The sequence below is a fragment of the Natator depressus genome, chromosome 4, assembly GCF_965152275.1.
Source record: "Natator depressus isolate rNatDep1 chromosome 4, rNatDep2.hap1, whole genome shotgun sequence".
Taxonomy (NCBI): Eukaryota; Metazoa; Chordata; order Testudines; family Cheloniidae; genus Natator; species Natator depressus.
The window spans coordinates 82,767,417-82,775,276 of record NC_134237.1 but is presented as its reverse complement, the minus strand read 5'-3'; positions in this window follow the sequence as shown (position 1 = coordinate 82,775,276).

Below are 7,860 nucleotides of genomic sequence, written 5' to 3'. Positions count from 1 at the left end.
AATGTATTCTCTCCTTTGCAGTTGTTATAAGTTCAACCTATTCTTCTAACGCCAATGACTTACAATCATCACAAGAGAATGCAAATTATAAAAGGGTGGGAAAATGATAGCAGAACATGGAATATTGGGCTCTGATGGGGCTTGAGTAAAATCGCATGTGAGCTTTTCAATTATTTTAATTTGAACCCCATGCAAGATTTATGAAATATTTCTGTGGGCCATGCAAGTAGTCACTATTTTCTGATGGACCATACTTTGGGCCAGATCCTCAGCTGCTGCAAATCAGAATAGCTCTACTGAGTTCAGTGACATCATCAATTTACATCCACTGAGGACCAGGTGCTTTAAATGGTGGCTATTGTACATGCACTATACTAACTCCAATCAAAAGTGCTACATACATGAAATGGCTGTTGGTTGGCTAAATATGTAATTTTCTAATATGGCTGCAGAACTATGGCTGCAGAACTGTTAAGGACTACCACAAAGTACAATGCAAATCTTTAAAGGAATTCTCAATATTTCTCATGTGTTATAAAAATAGCAAACAAAACTATGTAAAAAGAACTTTTGAGTTGCAAAGTTGAGCATTAAAATTTAGGAACCTTTTTACATATGCTTTATAACACCATCTTTAATTACATGCTATTTTTTTCCCACTGAACTGCTGCTTCATTCAGTGCAAAGGGAGCGCAGTGCTCACTGAATGAGAGGCTAGTCAATATTTTCTTCACTCTTTGGCCCCCATGCCTTGTGTGCAGCAAACCGTTCAAGTCCTGCTCTGGAGACAGAATTATTCATTTCCTCATGGGCTTTTCTGTGGTGCTCATCATTACACATTACTGATGCTTCTCAAACATAACTAAATTTATGTTTACAATGCTCTTTTGATGAGAGGAGGTAGTATTCCCCTTTTATGGAAATGGAGAGAGAGAAAGATTAAGGTAAAAAAGTGTCCATTAATTTGGGTTGCCCAATTTGAGATGCCTAGGACATGATTTTTCAGCGTAGTAAGCATTTTATAGAACTTAATATGTTCAAACCACAGTCCCCATTCACTTCAGTTGCACCTGCGAGTGCTTAGCACTTCTGCAAATCAGACCCCAGGAACACAATATGGTCATCCAGAACATGAACATCACACACTTGGTGGCTACCTGTGAAAATCTGGGATAAGAGATTTACCTAATATTACATGAGACCTCTGTGGCAGAGGCAGAGACAGAACCCATTTCTCCAGGGCTACACTCAACTACCTTAATCCGGACACCACCTTTATTCCTTCCTTCAAGCTCCTGTCGTACTGGCGACATTACTTCCAACTTCTTCAACAAATAAGAAAGGGGTCCTGGAACCAAAAGGCTCCTTCTCTACATAATACTGAATCATCCACAGAGCACAGTGCATCTTGTACACTGAATGAAGTAAGGATCCTGCAAGTCCCAGCCCTCCATGGCAGGTAATTAAGGACTGTAGCATAACGCATACAAACAGGGGGATGAATTAAGTTTGCTCAGGCAACTTTAATTGTGACAGTTCCTAACTTTTAAATGATTAACTTGGCAACATTAATGTTCTTCTAATATAGAGTATTTTTTCTTTTAAATCTAATTTTCTTGGTTTTAAAAAAGCAAACTGAAAAAAATGGAAATTCCATCACCCAGCATCATATTGACACACACATGGCTCATCAGCAGGGCTGGAATCTTTAGAGCCACAGCACAGACCTCTGCTGCTTGTGCTAATGAAATAAGTCATAGGAGTTGTAGGTCACCATCCTTTGTGTGGACCAGCCACTAGACAGCGATGGAACACGAACTTTGCTAGGGAGTTTCACAGCAATTTGCTGACAGTAGAGGACTGGCAAGGCTTAGGTCCTCATTTGATTTCAGTCTTCCCCAGTTCCAGTCTTCTTCCTCAGGTCTTTATGCCGATCTACTCCCTTCTTGTTCCGGCCTACTCTTTCTGTCTCTTCTCCCTTCTCCCTGCACCCCTCTGCTGAGATTTTCCAAATGTTTCTAATTTAGCCAAATATGTTTTTTTTTCTTCTACAGGGATGGCAAAGCATATATCCCTGACACTAGGGCAGCCTCCCCAGCCAAATTTACAGTGTCTGGTCCAAAGGATGGGAGTGCTAGACTTTCTCAAGAAAATGACTATACGATTTTCATTTATTTATTTATTTTTACTTGGGCAAAACAGTGTATTATTTCCTAATCTCATTCTCAGAAATGGCTAAAACGCTTTTGCTGAAACTTTTGAAAAACATTGAGACTCCAGACTCCAACACCTGGCAGGGAAAATAGCCCAAATAATTAAAGGTAGATAAAGTTTTGCACAAGTTTAAACAGCGTCTTCCAATGGGAAGTATCAGACAACCTTAACTAGAGGCAGCACCACTAGCACTGTCTATAAAAATAAAAGAAAGGAAACTTCATAAATTCTGCAAATACTTAGATAGGTCACTTTGCTCATCAAGACTTTATCAGAAATAAAGTTATGCACGTGTGGAAGTTGAGACAGATGCTTTGGAAATGTGGAATATTCAAAGACTATTGTATCAACTTTATAGGTGTTATGTGTATCTGGTTGGAAGTCTGGGTGGAAGATTTGTTTTTGTGTTTGGAACTTTGTATTAATAAAGAAACCAGATTGCAAGAAGGGCTTTGAGTGGATGAGCGGAACTGAATGGATTTTGTTGATAGAGCCCTGAAGAAGGGGGAAACAAGCAGGGCACAGTAGAGGCACCCTGGCCATGAGGGGGTGCTTGGGTGGGATAGGCACTGGAACTAAGGGTGCTGGGGAGCTACCCCACCCTCTGGCTTGAAGTGGTTTCCATCGTATATAGAGTTTACATTTTGGTTCAATGACTCTCAGCACCCCCACTGGAAAAATTGTTCCAGCATCCCTGCTGGGTGGTAGCTACCCTGTTACAGGCCTGAAGCACTTTAATCCTAGAAAGGTCTCTTTGTAGAATATGGATGACTGCCTGGTAAGCTAAACATGCATATAAGCTGTTTATTGGGTTTAAGATGTTTTCTCCAAAATGTGTTTGTTCTGAATAAATAGTACTTCGCTTTATGAGAGCTGACTGGTCACTGGTTAATCCTGAGAGAGAACAGGACTGCAGGTACTGCACTGAAGTCAGATCTAGTGAGATAATCACATTGAATTGCAGGAGCCTGCAGTCTAAGTCCCTAGTCTGGAGGAAGAAAACCGGAGAATCCTGCCCCCAGAAAGGTCTCAGACCTCTGGCCATGACCTAAGTTGGGTGCCTTCAAGGAGGCCACAAAGGGGTCAGAAGTGCAGTTAACTTGAGGTAAATTCAGCACTTGAGAAGTACTAGAATGCAAGTACCACAAGAGGCCATTCCAGCTCCTTCCAAAAAAGTGCTAGAACAGCATTCTGTAGCATTCCGGCCTGACTTGATCACTGAGTTAATTCTCTAACTGTAACACAAGTATTCTCAGGATCATGCCCTAAATCTGTAAACTTTCTATAGGAAAACAGTCTTGCTGAAGGATCTGTTATCTTCTGGGTTAATACTGAGTGTAGTTTAAAGAAAGTTTTAATCACATGTATATCAAATGAGGGTATATTAGTATACATGTTAAATAAATTAGAATGGAACAGCTTGCCACTTTTAGATTAACCTTTTAAATTTTTCATTTAAATTAATAAATATAACCACCCTCTACATTTAAATAAATATGTTTAGACAGAACCCAACATAGGAAGGATTCATAATTAAACTGTTAGGCTCATGCACTTGTGCCTTTATTTTCAACAGCTCTATTAAAGAGAAAGCACCAACCTAATTCTGAATACACTAGCTCTTATCAGTTTGTTTCAGAACCTTAAAACTATTGAAATATAGGTTGTTTTGTACTCAGTTCAGCTATACATTACCACACTGTAATGCTGTAAGAGACAAAAATTCTATTGACAAATTTTGTACTGTGATTGGATTATATATTGTCATCAAGAATCAATATTAATATTTAGAAGCATTAAAATAGCTGCTAGATAATCCAGTCTTCAACTGAGCCAGTATCTGCTGCTGCTTTATGTAAGCTGTCCATTGGCATTAAAGGAAGAAACATCTGTTGTTTTAAAGAGTGGTTTGTTGGCAGAATTTTTTAACACAGGAATGAATTTGTCTGTTAGTCTTTCAAACCTTGCTAGATGGGGAGAAGATCAGGTCAACCTAGACCATACAAAACTGAGAATAGCTCCAATTCAATAAAGCTTTTTTTCTTCAATTTAGTCCCATGTTGGAAATAATCATCACATTTTACATTATGTATTTCTAATGTCAGTGCTCATACCATGTAATTATTCTGTATAATCAAGCATAACTGCTGGTTTGTTACTTTGAGCTGCTGAATGCATATTCTGGCAGCAAACCTAGTATTTAACTATTTATTTGAAAAATGTGCAGACCCGTAATTGTAGAAATTTGATAAATCTGTAATTACCATGTGTTTGTGTCTTTAGCGTTTTCCGTCAACTGCAGTTTCAGTCAAAACCAGCATAAAGAACCCTGTAACTACTAAGGGAAAGCCTAGGATGACTTAGTTACAAATGCACAAAGGGCTTTTAGAAATATGAGGTAAGTAAGGTTTATATACAGTAAAAGGAGTTTTAAACTTCACAGGATTAACTGGGAAATGTGCTGAAAGAGGAAATTCAAAGAGTTGGAATTTCAGTTTCAGTTAGTTGAAGAAATATTTCATAAATTAAGATCTGATTTCCAGGGGTGCTGAGCACCCATGCTGCCATTGGCTCAGCTGGAGATGTGAGTGCCAAGCAGAAAAATGCACAGTATAATTAAGGGTGAATTCTGACCAGCTACTGTCTGAGATGAACTCTATGCTCACAATCCAGTTACCATCTGGGTCCGATAGTCAGAATGATTAATGAGCTTGAGTAAGTCAGAACCATTCTTAGTTCAAAGCCCATAAATCTTTTAGAATTGAGAAGATTTAGCCAGTGCTGTTAAACAACAGAGGCAAAACTTCTAATAGCAATTTTGGAAACTACACTTAGTACAAATGAAATTTCAGTAAAGTTCTGAGACTGGCTCCAAGTAGGTGAGTTTCACTCAAGATCCTGTACATGTCTATCACTTCTTAAATTTGTAAACTTTGCTGCTGAAATAATGATTGTCATGCCAATGGCAAACTTTTTCTCCATGTCTGGTATCCCATGATGATGTTTTTCAAGACTTGTTGAGACATCATATTCTCCAAAGGACCTTCATCTTTCTTTAATTCAGCCTTTTTTCACCACTTAAATTTAGAGCAAACAAAACTCGGAAAGCTCATCTACTATATTCTGCTATCAAGGGACCTGCTGTACTGTATTTGGTGATGGACCTATCTGTAGAGGATAGGGGCATTTTAACAAACCTAGGAAAATAGGTTTGGTTTGGATTTGGTGGCTGATACACATTCTTACGCTAGTTCACTAATTCTTGGTGTGACTACAGTTGCTGGGCCCCAAACTGAGATTGCTCAATCAGGGCAAACTGCAAAAAATGAGGCAGATGATCTCCAAAACTGGTGATTATTCTAATCATTAGATTCACCAAGCCAGGAAACAAAACAGCATCTGCAATACATTACTGGTTACCCGGAAGCCAAAAATACAGCTCCCTTAAAGCAACCCAGCCTTGGGCTCCCACACAGACAGCTAAGTCAAATATGGTGAGGATTATACATACAGATATGAGTAAAGGTCTTAGGTCAGTTTCATAGTAGAAATGGTGAAGATGCTGATTTATTAAATCCTTCTGGAATCAACTTCAAAGTTACAGTCTAATAGGCAGTCCATATATGGAGTTGTTCAAAGTCTTCTATGAAAATTAGCAGGGTGATCCAAACCAGCGCTGGAGGCCTCAGTCTTGTGACTCAAACTTTCCCTGACCATTCATAAGCAGATCTAAGAAGACAGGATCTGGGCCCTAGAGTTCTTTTTTAGATCTCTGACAGGCTATCAAAAGCCTCCTGACAGCAGGTATTCCTTGGGTGAAGAATAGAGAATATGCATTGTGGCTTTGAAGTAAAACCTCCTATTTCCTATGTATTCACAGGAAATTAGTTGCGTTCATCAGAATAAGGTAATTATCCATTAGGCGGTTCATAGACAGTTTACTACAAACTTCAAAGAGAAATACAGACAATGACATTAGTACACCCAAGTTTCATCTAAATGTTAATATTTCCTTTTGATCTCTGAATCAATAGAACATAGTAACAGACAGGAAAGGCAGTTTACCATCTACATGCTAATAAAATCACATTGTTAACATCTAACAAGATATAGGCAAACACAGGCAAATATAATTAGTATTTACTTCTAATTCTCTACAATACAGTTTTGCATTTCAAACATATCTAACATGGCTTTGTTAGCTATTTATAACAAATGGCTCTAATTACCATTTATATACTTTTCTAATATGTTTTTAAAGGTTGGATTTGGGTCATTTAACCTGCTAGTTGCTTAACCCTTTCTGCCTCAGTGTCACACTTAGCAATAGTGTTGTTATTATAATTTTATTTACTGTCATCCATTGTTAAAATAAAAAGTGCCTGAGGTTCAATAATTGATTATAACGCAAATGAAAAGAATGGGTTCTTCTGAGACATCATGCTTGCTTTCTCAGAGTGGCTGCTTTAGTCTGTTGTACCTATTAGATCGGTTTTATAAGTTAGTTCCAGTAAGTGGGGCTAGAGAATAAGAACACTCATTCATTGTACTAGGAGTTCTGAAATAAAACAAAAATGTGTTCATCAGCTAGGAGTGCATGTAATTTTTGGAAAAAACAGAGGCCGGAGCCCCCTTTACAACCATCCCAAATCTTATTTGTTTTTAAGAGCACTAAGAGCTATTGGCATACTGCATAGTTATTGTCTTTACTCTCAAGTTTCAATTCCTGTTTAGGACTTTTTTTATGCTAGAAAATATTTTACCTGAGGGATTCTTCAGTAAATATGAATTGATCACAATGTGATCACAAGCTGCATTTAAAAATAATGATGAGTAGTTCAGTTTATTTATGTGAAGAGTAAATTTTTTGGATAAAGTCCTACATAATACACAGTGCTTTTATTCAAAATAGTATAACAGGTAAACTCAGTGCTCTGAAAACTATTTTGAGATCACTGCAGAGTTTCACACATTACTCCTGTGAATTTTAAAATAAGCAGAATATTTCTGAATCAACAGGGAGAAAAATAAACTTGATTTTTTAAATGTGAATATTATTTATTATGTGTATTGCAGAAGTGCCAAAAATCTTCAGAAGCAAGGATCCATCATCGTAAATTGATATTGAGGAAGTCACAGTCCCTGGTTTCAAATATCAGGATAATGTGAAATGTAAATCTCCAATATTTCTATCTTCCCAGTTTAGTTTACAAACAATCCCGTCTAGTCCAGCTGCAAAGGACTATGGGAAGATGACAATGTCTCCTTGTCATGCATGGCCGTATTCTATATCTCCTGGTTTTTCGAATGCTTTGTCTTATTTTTCTTAATTCTTCCCTTTCCCCAACAGTTTGAGGACTTGTTTCTAGTTGTGGAAATAACCTAGTGTCTGAATAGCACTACTGATGGCAGACAAATACAAAGCACAGACTATGAAGATACCTTTTCTCTCTTCAGCCCAGTCAAGAACTCTGCAACTCTGGAGCAGTCTGCCTGGATGTCTGCCATGGAACCATGAACCCTGGAAGCCCTGATGTACCTGGCTTGGGGACAGTCTATCTGGTGCCCCCAGAGCTTCCAGGCTCTCATGTCCCTATAAGTTTGCCAGGTGATCTGTGGAGGAGCTGAAGATCCATGGAGCTGGTA